This window comes from Propithecus coquereli, unplaced genomic scaffold, assembly GCF_000956105.1.
Source record: "Propithecus coquereli isolate 6110/MARCELLA unplaced genomic scaffold, Pcoq_1.0 Scaffold39, whole genome shotgun sequence".
In the NCBI taxonomy this organism is placed as follows: domain Eukaryota; kingdom Metazoa; phylum Chordata; class Mammalia; order Primates; family Indriidae; genus Propithecus; species Propithecus coquereli.
In genome coordinates, this window is record NW_012149618.1 from 2836040 (window position 1) to 2848840 (window position 12801).

The 12801-nt window shown below is 39.7% G+C and overlaps 2 non-coding genes across 2 annotated transcripts; both read left to right on the top strand.

Moving 5' to 3' along the window:
- The first annotated feature begins 12254 nt into the window (after positions 1–12254).
- TRNAY-GUA lies at positions 12255–12344 on the top strand. Its single transcript is given in 2 exon segments — positions 12255–12291; positions 12309–12344. It is a non-coding gene; the product is annotated as a tRNA-Tyr (tRNA).
- Positions 12345–12686: 342 nt separating this feature from the next.
- On the top strand, positions 12687–12759 carry TRNAA-AGC. Its single transcript has one exon. It is a non-coding gene; the product is annotated as a tRNA-Ala (tRNA).
- Positions 12760–12801: the final 42 nt, after the last annotated feature.

Genomic DNA, 12801 nt, shown 5'->3' on the forward strand with positions numbered 1-12801 from the left:
AATACACGACTCATTTTGAAATACTTCTTCCCGTTTGTCTAAGTCTCAAGTCAGTGTCCATATTCCCCTGGTTATTTGTATCCAGGCAACTCTTCTGTTTTAGAGCAGCGCAGCTTAATGGGTGGCCTGACTTACTCCGGTGGGTAATGTGGCTGGGCTCACACCTGCGGCATGGCCAGTCCATTCTCAAAACGCCAGCACCGTAGGGTGGAACGTCTGCCACAGAGACAGGCATGCTTGCCCTGCCCTAGTCCAGAATGGCCCAGTTGTCAATCAGACATTTCAATGGCTGGCTGACCTCTGAGCATTTTGATGTCTTATCTCTCCCAAAGGATAGATAAGTGGATTCAAGTGGACACTTAAAAAGTGATGTATCTTTTTACTACATACCTTCCGCAGTTCTGCTCCCCAAAGGGCTTGAGGGGAGAAAAGGCCTTGTTTTCCCTATGTGGTATTCCATTTATACCGAGCAGTTTTGTTGCCCTAGACTTGACGTATAAGCAGGAATTTGGGGGGAGTTTCCACCAGTCAGGGTATGAGTGAATATTTATTGAATATCAAATATTCTGCCCATTAATAAAAACATTTAGTTCAAATGTGTTGTTGGGTGAGACTTGATATAATTTTTTACTATGGTAACACAACCGTTATTAATTTTTAATAGACTTTTTTTAGAGCAGTTTTAGGTTTACATCAAAATTGAGCAAAAGTAGAGAGAGTTTCCATGTACTTCTCCCCCATCCCCTGCACACCCCCCCCCACACACACAGCCTCCCCCACCATCAACATCCCACACCAGGGTGGCGTTTTTGTTATAATTAGTAAACCTACATTGACACATCATTGTCACCCAAAGTCCATGGCTTACATTATGAGTTCATTATCTGTGTTGTACGTTCTATAGGTTTTGATAAACGTATAATGGCATGTATCCACCATTACATAGAATAGTTTCTTTTTACTGCCCTCAAAATCTCCTATGCTCCACCCGTTCCTCCCTCCCTCCTTCCTCCAGAACCCCTGGCAACTACTGATCTTTTCACTGTCTCTGGAGTTTTGCCTTTTCCAGAATGCCATATAGTCAAAATCACAGAGTACATAGCCATTTCAGACTGACTTCTTTCACTTGGTAATTTGCCTTTAAGTTTCCTCCATGTCTTTTCATTGCTTGATAGCTCATTTCTTTTCAGCACGGCATAATATTCCATTGTGTGGATGTACCACAGTTTATCCACTCACCTATCAAAGGACATCTTGGTTGCTTCTGAGTTTTGGCCATTATGAGTAAAGCTGCTATAAATATATGTGTGCGGTCAGCAGAGACAGGATGATTTAGAAGAAAACAAAACAAGGACAAAAAAAAAAAGATAAAACATCTGTGTACAGTTTTTGTGTGGGCATAGGTTTCAAATGCATTTGAGTAAATACCAAGGAGCACAACTGCTTGATTGTATCATATGGTAACAGTACGTTTAGTTTTGTGAGAAGCTGCCAAACTGTCTTCCAAAGGGGCTGTACTGTTTTGCATTCTCCCCAGCAGTGAATGAGAGTTCCCGTTGCTCCACATCCTCACCAGCGTTGGGTGTCGTCAATACTTTGGATTTTCACCATTCTAATAGGTGGATGAAGATAGTGTTGCTTTAATTTGCAATTCCTTAATGAAGTATGATGTTGAGCATCTTCCCATATGCTTATTTGCCACTCATATGTCTTCTTTGGTTAGTTGTCCATTCAGATCTTTTCTCCATTTTTTAATTGGGTTGTTCATTTTCTTATTGTTGAGTTTCAAGCATTCTCAGTGCATTTGGATAACAGTCCTTTGTCAGATAGGTTTTTTGCAAATATTTTATCCCAGTCTGTGACTTTTAAAATTATTTTAATTATTATCTTCTCCATTATCTACAATAAAATATTTATCCCTTCCATAGTTTCCCATATATTCCCAAATACCCCCAGCCTTCACCCACAGATACTGTTCAGTTATATGAGTGGGTGCTATTTATTAACAGCTCTTCTCATTTGCAAGGCTAGGTGATATCCAATCTGTTTCAGACAGCTCCATAAGAGGTTACTACACATATTTTAGATTATAGTGCCTCCTACCAAAGAGAAAAGTTCTATGTTCCAGGTCCTGAACGAGAGGGGGATTCAGATGAAGTGAGATTCTAACTCGTGTTTCTAATAGTCACAGAGAACTGACAGGGTTAGAAAACTATACTGAAAAAGGAAAACTCAACTAAAAGTTGCTTCATTTAAATGAGGATTTGACAGTACATTTACCATGTTCTCACTGGGCCACATATTCCACAATTCCCGGGCCCACAGCCACTTCTCCTCCTGGTGGTTTGGCTCCATCTCTGTACGCTGCTGAGGGACCTGGCATTATGGACATTTATTCAGGGGCAGAACACTGCCTTGGAAGAATCTGTAGGGAGTAAGACAGTGGGGTAGAAAGTGACACCTAAAAATGTTTTCTTGAGGCATTAGAGGGAAAGCAATACTGTCCACTCTTGGGCCTGGGTGTCTGCAAGTTTAAAGCTATGAAAAAAAGAGTTGCTTAGTCTTCACCTATGGTCAGATGTCACTTACAGAATGTTGCTGGTCCAGATCAAGGAATATTGGAAGAAAATTATATTTTCTACACACTGTAGTGTGGAAGAAAGAATAGGTTTACTAAGATCCCAATGCGATGATGGTAGGGGAATTCCTGAAGTTGGTGGGAGGTAATTTAAAATTTCTCTCTATGGTTCACTCAGTACCTAAATAATAGAAGGCCATTAAGTGAGATTCCCCTAGAAGCCAAACCAGGGCCAACGGCATGCTAGCTGGACAAGTCCTCACTGACGGTGATGGCTATGAAGTTATTGAGACTCTGATGTCATGAACCTGGGTGGGCCTACTATGACTATCACTATTAAACATCATGTGAACCTTCTAGACTACCAATTCTCAAAATGCGATCAGTGGACTCTGGGGATCCTTGAGACCCTTTCTGGGATTCTAAGAAGTCAGAATTATTTTCATAATAATGCTAAGATGTCATTTGCCTTTGTTGACATTTACTCTTTTGGGTGGAAAAGCAAGTAAAACTGCTCGTACGTTAGCATGAATCAAGACAGCGTACCAATAGTCAGATTCTTCACCACCACACATTCACATTATTTTAAAAAACCCAATTTCACTTAGGAATGTCCTCGATGAAGCAGTAAAATTTATTACTTTTGTTAAAACATATCTTTTTAAATTTCTTTGTGAAGAAACGGGAAGACTGCATAAAGCACTTGTGCATACTGAAGTACAGTGGTTGCCTCAAAGAAAAGCTCTTGTATGCAATTGCTTGAGTTCCAAGCTAAACTAGTCACTTTTTTCATGGAACACCTTCCTTATATTTTTTTAAAAGAAGTGAAATTAACATAACATAAAATTAACCATGTTAAAGTGAATAATTCCGTGGCATTTAGTGCATTCACAGTATTGTATAGTAATCACCTCTATCTAGTTTCAAAACATTTTCATCACCCCAAAGGAAAACTCTACACCTATTAGCAGTCACCATGCCCCTCTTCTCTCAGCCCCTGGAAACTATCAATCTACTCGCTATCTCTGTGGATTTGCCTATTCTGGTTATTTCATATAAATAGAATCATATAATATATGACCTTTCATTTCTAATTTCTTTCACTTAGAAGAATATTTTCAAGGTTCACTCAAGTTGTAGCATGTATCAATGCTTCATTCCTTTTCATGGCTGAAAAATATTTCATTATATGTATAGACGACAATTTGTTTTTCCATTCATCCCTTGCTGAACATTCAGGCTGTTTTCACCTTTCAGCTATTGTGAACAGTGCTGCAATGAACATAAGTGTATATGTATTTGCTTGAGTGCCTGTTTTTAATTATTTGGGGAATATACCTAAGAGTGGAATTGCTGGGTCATATAGTAATTCTATGCTTAACTCTTTGAGGAACCACCAAAGCGTTTCCATAATGACTGAACCATTTTACATTCCCACCAGCAACATACGAGGGTCCCAATCAATTTCTGCATATCCTCCCCAACACTTGTTATTTTCCTCTTGGTTGTTTGGCTCCATCTCTGCACACTGCTGAGGGACCTGGCATTATGGATATTTATCCAGAGTGCCTTGGAAGAATCTGCTCATTTTTTTTTTTTTTTTTGAGACAGAGTCTCACTCGTTGCCTGGGGTAGAGTGCCGTGGCATCATCCTAGCTCACAGCAACCTCAAACTCCTGGGCTCAAGCGATCCTCCTGCCTCAGCCTCCCGAGTAGCTGGGACTACAGGCATGCGCCACCATGCCCGGCTAATTTTTTCCATATATATATATTTTTAGTTGTCCAGATCATTTCTTTCTATTTTTTAGTGGAGACGGGGTCTCACTCTTGGTCAGGCTGGTCTTGAACTCCTGACCTTGAGCGATCCACCCGCCTCAGCCTCCTAGAGTGCTAGGATTACAGGCGTGAGCCACCGCACCCGGCCTCTTTTTCACTTTCTTGGTAATGTCCTTTCACATACCACAGTTTTTAATTTTTTTTCTTTTTCTTTTTCTTTTTTCTTTTTTTTTTTTTTTTTTTTTTTTTTTTTTTTTTTTTTTTTTTGAGAAACAGTGTATGGCTCTGTCACCTAGGCTGGAGTACAGGGGCCCAATCATAGCTTACTGTAACCTCGAATTCCTGGCCTCCAGTGATCCTCCCTCCTTACTTCCCAAAGTGCTAGGATCAAAGGCACAAGCCACCATGCCTGGCCTTCTTATGAAGTCCAATTTATCTATTTTTTTTCTTTTGTTGCTTGTGATTTTGGTGTCAAATCTAAGAATCCATTGCCAAAACTCCAAAGTCTATGAAGATTACCCCTATGTTTTCTTTTAATGGTTTTATGGTTTTGGTTTTGTGTTTAGGTCATCGATCCATTTTGGGTTAATTTTTGTATATGGCATAAGGTAGGGGTCCAATTTCATGCTTTTGCCTGTAGATATCCAGTTGTCCTACCACTATTCCTTCCCCCTTGAATGGTCTTGGCATCCTTGTCAAAAATCAATTGGCCATAGATATATGGGTTTATTTCTGAACTTTCAGTTTTATCTCAGTGGTCTATAGGTCAGTCCTTACACCAGTACCATTCTGTTTTGACTATTGTAGCTTTGTAGTACGTTTTGAAATCAGAAAGTCCTCCAACTTTGTTTTTCTTTTCCAATATTGTTTTGGCTATTTGGGGGCTCTGGCAGTGCCATACAAATTTGAGGATTGCAGTTTCCATTTATGCAAAAAAAAGTTATTGGAATTTTGATAGGGACTGCATTGAATCTGTAGATTTATTGGGGTATTATTGCCATTTTAACAATATTAAGCCTTCCAATCCATCAACCTGGGATATCTTTCCACCATTCATTTAGGGCTTCTTTAATTTCTTTTAGCAATATTTTATAGTTTTCAGTGTACAAGTCTTCTACTTTCTTAGTTAAATTTATTGCTAGATGTTTTTATCATTTTGGATACTATTGTGAGTGATATTATTTTCTTAATTTCTTTTCAGATTGTGCATTGTTGGCATAACACAACTGGGGTTTTGTGTGTGTGTGTGTGTGTGTGTGTGTGTGTTGATCTTGTACTCTGCAACTTTGTTGAATTTGCACTAATAATGTTTTTGTAGATTCTTTGGGATTTTCTATATGTAGAATCATATCATCTGCAAATAGGAATAGTTTTTACTTCTTCCTTTCCAATTTGGATGCCTTTTATTTCTTTTTCTTGCTTAGTTGCTCTGGCTAGAACTTCCAGTACAATGTTGAATAGCAGTGGTGAAAGTGGGCATGCTAGTCTTGTTCCTGAGCTTAGGGGGAAAAGTTTTCAGTCTTTCACTATTGAGTGTGATGTTAGCTGTGGGTTTTTGAAAAATGTCTTTTATCATGTTGAGGAAGTTCCCTTCTATGTCTAGCTTTCTAAGTGTTTTTATCATAAAAGACTGATGGCTTTTGTCAAGTGTCTTTTCTGCATCATTTGAGATGATAATGTGTTTTTTTTTCTTTCATTCTATGTGGTATATTGTGCTATATTACACTGATCAATTTTCTTATGTTGAACACCCTTGCATTCTTTCAATAAATTTCACTTGGTCATGGTGTAATCCTTTTAATATGCTGTTGGATTTGGTTTGCTAACATTTTATTGAAGATTTTTGCATCTATATTCATAAGGGATATCGATCTGTAGTTTTCTTGTGGTGCTTTTGTCTGGCTTTGCTGCCAGGACGATGCTGGCTTCACAGAATGAATTAGTTAGTGTTCCCTTCTCTTCTATTTTTTGGAAGAGTTTGAAAGGAGTAATGTTAATTCTTCTTTAAATGTTTGGTAGAATTCACGTTGAAGCTTTCTGGTCCTGGATTTCTTTTGTTGGGAGTTTTTGACTACTGATTTAATCTCTTGGTATATTTCTTTTCAGATTTTCTGTACCTTCTTGAGTCAGTCTTCTAGGTATTTTGTTCCTAAGAATTTGTCCATTTTATCTAGGTTATCTAATTTGTTGGCATATAATTAATTGTTCATAGTATTCTCTTTTAATCACTTTTATTTCTCTAAGGTCAGTAGTAATGTCCTCACTTTCCTTTCTGATTTTAGTTATTTGTGTCTTTTCTCTATTTTCCTTTGTCATTCTAGCTAAAGGTTTGTCAGTTTTGTTAATCGATCCTTTCAAAGAACCAACTTTTGGTTTCATCAAATCTCTTTATTGTTTTTCTATTCTCTATCTTATTTAACTCCACTCTAGTATTATTTCCTTCCTTCTGCTAGCTGTGCATTTAGTTTGCTTTTCTTTTTCTAGTTCTATAAGGTGTAAAATCAGGTAACTGATCTGAGACCTTCTTTTTTTATGTAGGCATATACTGCTATATATTTCCCTCTGAGCACTGCTTTCACTGTATCCCATAAGTTTTGGTATGTTGTGTTTTCATTTTCATTTATAAATCTCTAAGTATTTTTTAATTTCTTTTGTGTTATTTTTATTTAACTCATTGGTTGCTTAACAGTGTGTGTTTAATTTCCACATACTTGTGAATTGTGGAGTTTTCCTTGTTATTGATTTCTAGCTTCATTCCAGAGAAGGTACTTTGTGTGATTTAAATCTTTTTAAATTTATTGAGACTTGGTTTGTTGCCTAACATGTAGTCTATCCTGGAGAATATGCCATGTCCACTTGAGTAGAATGTATATTCTGCTATTGTTAGGTGAAGTGTTCTATGTATGTCTGACAGGTCTAGTTCGTTTGTAGTGTTGATCAAGTCCTCCATTTCCTTGTTGAACTTCTGTCTAGATGTTCTATCTATTGCAAAGTAGGATGTTGAATGGCCTTACTGTTATTGTAGAACTGTCTGTTTCTCTTTTTAATTCTGTCAATGTTTGGTTCATTTCTTTTGTGGCTCTATTGTTTCACACATATATGTTTATAATTGTTATATCTTCTTGACAAAGTGACCCTTTTATCAATATATAATGTCCTGGAACACTATTTTTAATTGAAAGGACAACTGACAAACTATGATTATTTAGTGTGTATTTGACAGACATTTTTTAAATGAACATAGTGAGCCTTTTACTAGGAAAACAGCTGATAGTATTTGTTGCCAATAATAGAATTTGAACTTTTAAATAAAATTAGAATTTTGGAAAACTTGTACCTTTCTCCATTAGCTTGGCAGCTTCTTAACACTAAAGCCCTTTCTGATGACATGGGAAGTAATATTCATAAATGTGATTTTTTGATACTAAATAATAAAATGTGTCAACATTTAAGAGATCTGCAAAGCTCAGTCAACCAATATTTTCCAAATGACCAATGCATAATGTTGCAAAATAATGCATAAGTAAAAGATCTATTCAAAGTACAGGACAGACCAATACATTTTAATGTAAAAGATGTTGAAAATTGAAATTTTGATGTGGTAACACAGAAGAATGTCCACAATTATCTCTTTCCTTTTCTAACTACATATCTGCAAAACCAGGTTTTCTTTTTCTTTCTTTTTCTTTTTTTTGAGACAGGGTCTTACTCTGCTGCTTGGGCTAGAGTGCAGTGGCATCATCATAGCTTACTGCAACCTCAAACTCCTGGGCTCAAGCAATCCTCTTGCCTTAGCCTCCTGAATAGCTGGGACTACAGGTGTGCGCCACCTCTTCTGGCTAATCAGATTTTCTTTTTATAGCTCAACCAAAGCAACAAATAATAAGAGATTTAATACAGAAGACACAAGTATACAGCTATATTATATTAGGCCAGATAGTAAAGAGATTTGCAAAAATGTAAAATAATGCCAATCTCATCAAAGTTTTTTTGTTTCTGAAAATATACTTATTGTTTATTTAAAATGCTATGGAGTTTTCATTGCTATTGATTGATTAAATAATATTTTTAAATGTTCTCACTTTTAATTTCTAATATAAATATTGATAGATGTAATTCACATAAATCAAAACTCTTCATGATCTTTAATATTTTTAAGAGTATACAAGCATTCTGAGAATTGCTGTTCTAGCCAGAGCAATAAGGCAGGAAAAACAAATAAGCAATGTAAATAGTACATAAAATCAATTGCAGATGAAAGGGTTTTATTCCTAGTTACTGTTTTAAAAAAAATGTTTGGAACTAATAAGTGGTAAATTAGTTGGATATGAGATATAGAAATTAAAAGGTTTCCCATATTCTGTGATAACCAGTTGGAGAATAAAATGAGGTAAAGATTCCATTAATAAAAGCAATAAAAAGTATAAAATTCTTCAATGCTCTTAAAAGGTACACCTTCCTAACTGGGCGTGGTGGCTCACGCCTGTAATCCTAGCATTCTGGGAGGTTGAGGCTGGCAGATCATTTGAGCTCAGGAGTTCGAGACCAGCCTAAGCAAGACCAAGATCCCCATCTCTACTAAAAAAAATAGAAATTAGCTGGACAACTAAAAAATTAGCCGGGCATGGTGGCACATGCCGGTTATAGCTACTTGGGAGCCTGAGGCAGTAGGATTGTTTGAGCCCAGGAGTTGGAGGTTGCTGTGAGCTAGGCTGACACCAGGGCACTCTAGCCTGGGCAACACAGTGAGACTCTGTCCCCCCACAAAAAAACGAGTGGATCACTTATCAGTTAAATTAGACCCTGAAGCTGTATGCTCTTATCCAATCTTGGAAATACCTACTCATTCAAACTCACTTGCAACATCTCCTATTTTTAAAAAGGGATTTTAACCTAACTGATAACCACAATATTAAAGTCCACACTTTAATTCATGAGTGTTAGCCCCAAGCTTGGTGCCAAATGGGTCCTCACTAAATTGTTGTTTAGCTAAACTTTCTCCACCACTTGATGATTTTCCCAGATTTTCATATTAACTGCTATTAACAACAAAATTGTTAGAATTGTGAGGACTCTGACACATAAGAAATTGCTGTTCAAATTCTTTTGCATGAAAGTTCCATCTTGTCCTGGTCTCTGCTCATTTTTCATCTTTTGTCCTGTCTCCATGACCAGGGTCCTATATTTCCATCTCCCAGCGATTGTTGCCTGATGTCCACTCCACTCAGTGTAAATCCTACCTATCTTTCAAAATTCAGCTCTGCTCTGTCACTACCTCTGAAACTGATTTCCTCTCTCGCTCCCTCTCTTCCCCTTTCCCAAATAGTTTCTCTGTGTTTCTGTAGCATTCTATACATACCTTTATCAGAGGGTCAGCTACAAGCTACAAGGAAAAATGTTTTAGCTCTTTCAATAAGAATGTATCAATGATTAGTTTTTAATAAATGATGGCCATAAAGGAAAAAAATAGTGATTTTAAAGTATCTTAAGTTACATAGGAAAATGCTTATAATTAGTTGAGCTCAGTTTACTGAAATATTGACTATAATTTTTAAAAAACCCAGAAAGTAAGTGTTGGCGAGGATGTGGAGAAATTGGAATTTTCATATATTGCTGGTGGGAATGTAATATGGTGCAGCAGCTGTGGAAAACAGTTCAGTGGTTCCTCAAAAAGTTAAACATATAATTACCATTTCACCCAGCAATTCCACTCCTAGGTATATACCCAAGCAAAATGAAACATATGTCCACACAGAAGCTTGTACATGAATGTTCACAACACCATTATTCATAATAGCTAAATGGTGGAAATAGCTCAAATGTTCACCAATAGATGAATGAATGAACAAATTGTAGAATATCCGTACTACAAGGGAATAGTGTACATACTGTGGATGTCTAGGTGTCTTCAGTGGGGTCATGGACTGACATATAACAGAATATTATTCAGCCATAAAAAGGAACAAAGTATTAATACATGCTACAACTTGGATGAGTCTCAAAAACATTATGCTAGGTGAAAGAAATCAGACACAGAAGATCACATATTTTATGATTTATTTTATATGCGATCTCAGAATAGGCAAATCCATAGGGACAGAAAGCAGATTAGTGGTTGCCAGGGGATAAGGGGAAGTGATGATGGGGAGTGATTACTTAAAGGGTCCAAGGTGTTCTGGGGTGATTAAAAAAAAAGTTTCGAAACTAGAGAGAGGTAATATTTGCACAACACTGTCTTTGTACTAAATACCACTGAATTGTTCACTTTAAAATGGTTAATTGTATGTTATGTGAATTTCACCTGAATTTTAAAAAAAAAAGGCAAAATAATAAAATGTGTTCCGCTTCCCAGCCCGAGAAAGAGAGAGAGAGAGAGAGAGAGAATCAATATATCACTTATAGTACTAAATACCGTGCCAAGAAATACCGCCCCAGGCTACAGCTCTCAGACACTATGGCCGCATTTGCATCGGCAGAATGAAGTTACACCAAGAAATCAACGGGAAGATGTTAACCTCTTGCTTTGTGAATGGTCACAAGGGAGAAAGCCGCGTTGCGCTCTGTGTTAGCAGATAGCTTTGGATTTAAAGCTCGGCCTGAGAGAAATCATAAAATGTTGGAGCTGCAAGGTGCGAAACCATCACCCGACCTGGATTTGCCCAGGCAAGGGTGGCTCGAGGTAGCGCAGGCAGTTGGCCAAGAGCTGGAAACCCAGGCCAGATCTCCCCACACTCCCACCCCGCCAGACTACGTACAAAGCAAGGCTTCACAGAGGACTTGGGTTTAGGTTTGCTTCTTTGTTTTAAAAACCCGGTAGCTGCGGTGGGCAAAGGATTGTGGACCGACACTGCAGGCCCATGGAACAGAGAGGTGAAGGTGTGAGTGGGATAGGGACAGAGGTGGGGGAAGACCCATAGGGGTCAGTCCATGACCCCACAGAAGACATCTAGATATCCACAGTGGCAGGGGAGGGGCCTCAAACGAGGCAGAAGACCCTTCCCTGGCCCTGGGGAACCCACGATTTCCCCGGGGTAAGCGGACCTGTGCATAAACTCACAAGGGAGACCAGTGGCCTGTGCCCGGCACTGTAGGGCCGCCCGACCCCGACCCTATGTGGGTGTCCATCCCGAGGCCTGCTGCAGAGGAATCCCCTTGGCTTGTAAACACTTCCGAGGGCGGGAAAACCTGTTCTCCAGCCCCGCGGCCCCACGCGCGTAGCAGCCGACGGGCCACTTCCTCACCTCCCGGGGGCCTCGCGGCCACGCCGGCCGGTCCCGGAATCACGGGAACACCTGCCGGATCCTGCCCTGCCCTGCTGCCTCGAGCACTCGGTGGCCTGTGTCTTTCTTGCTCTAGTCAAGATGAATAGATGCCGACGAAACGTTCGTTACTTGAAGGAATGTCCTTCACGTCAGGAGAGCATGCATTTTACTTGCACCCCAGGAGAAACCGAAGGGAAATTTGGAGCAGAAACAGGAAAAGTGATCCATCGGCTTTGCAAACGGAGTTTGCGCGTTGCGGCCGCAAAGCCAGTGTGCGCTGGCATACCTGGGGGAAAGCCGCCCAGGGGCTCCGGGACGCGGGCGGCTCGCTGGGCGTTCGCCCGCTGTGGAAACTGCCCGGGCGCTGGTAGCGCTTTGTAAAAAGCAGGGGAATGCCCGGGAAGCGCATGTCCTGTGTTTCCTTCGTTCCGGGCTGGGAACCGGGTCTTTTGGCAGCGTCCTTTCCTCGCCTTTCCGTCTCCAGCTATCTCTGCTCTGTGAGGCCCAAGGGGCTCTGATCCTGGAGGACTCTTTTAGCTAGAAAAAGTGGGAGTCAAATTTGAAACCCCTTAATCCCTGGAAGAATGCGGCCTCGGTAAGTATTAGAGAGTAATCGGCAGGGTCCAACAGCAGCGGAGCCTTCGATAGCTCAGTTGGTAGAGCGGAGGACTGTAGTGGATGTAGTTGCGGCAATCCTTAGGTCGCTGGTTCGATTCCGGCTCGAAGGACTTCGTGCGACGCTTTTTGTCTCAATTTAATCCAATTACACCCTGGGGAGAAAGGTGTACTTAGAGGCTGCCTGTTGACTCTGCATAGTACTGCTGATAGTAAGACACATATACTAAGTAGTGTACGGTAAAGCTCTCTTGTGCGTTAGATGCAAAGATATAGTAACGTGTTCCAATATTAGCCTTTATCGCTATTGCTTAGGTGTATTATCATATGCCTATTTAAATATCTTGCTCATTGTATTCTCTGCTAAATAAATATCCTAAATTGCTGTTGATACCCTGGTCTGCGGACATCGTAAAACAACCTGTAAGGTAAAGAGAAGAGAACCAACACCAGCTGGGGGATTAGCTCAAATGGTAGAGCGCTCGCTTAGCATGCGAGAGGTAGCGGGATCGATGCCCGCATCCTCCACTCGGTTTTTGCCCTATCACGAGAGCACCGAAGAGTGGGAGG